Here is a 349-nt window from a genome sequence, read left to right as displayed (position 1 = left end):
ATAAATTAATTTCATTGTAACTATAATGTTATTTTATGATTTTTGAAAATGTTAAACAATTATGTTACTATATTACCTACTGGTTACCTAAGAGAATCGTCAAACTGCTTACATTTAGATAATGTCTATAACGTATTAACTAATTTTTCCCATGTTAGTTCATAATTTTACAGGTTTAACTTATAAGTTATATAATAACAAATAACAGTAATTAAAGTTTTAAATAAATCAAATTCATTATATTTTCCAATACTTTTATTTTAATAATGATGTAATAATAATAATAATAATAATAATAATAATAATAATAATAATAGTAATAATAATAATAATAATATATAATATATAT

This window comes from Acyrthosiphon pisum, chromosome X (genome assembly GCF_005508785.2).
Source record: "Acyrthosiphon pisum isolate AL4f chromosome X, pea_aphid_22Mar2018_4r6ur, whole genome shotgun sequence".
Taxonomy (NCBI): Eukaryota; Metazoa; Arthropoda; class Insecta; order Hemiptera; family Aphididae; genus Acyrthosiphon; species Acyrthosiphon pisum.
This window is presented reverse-complemented; position numbering follows the sequence as displayed.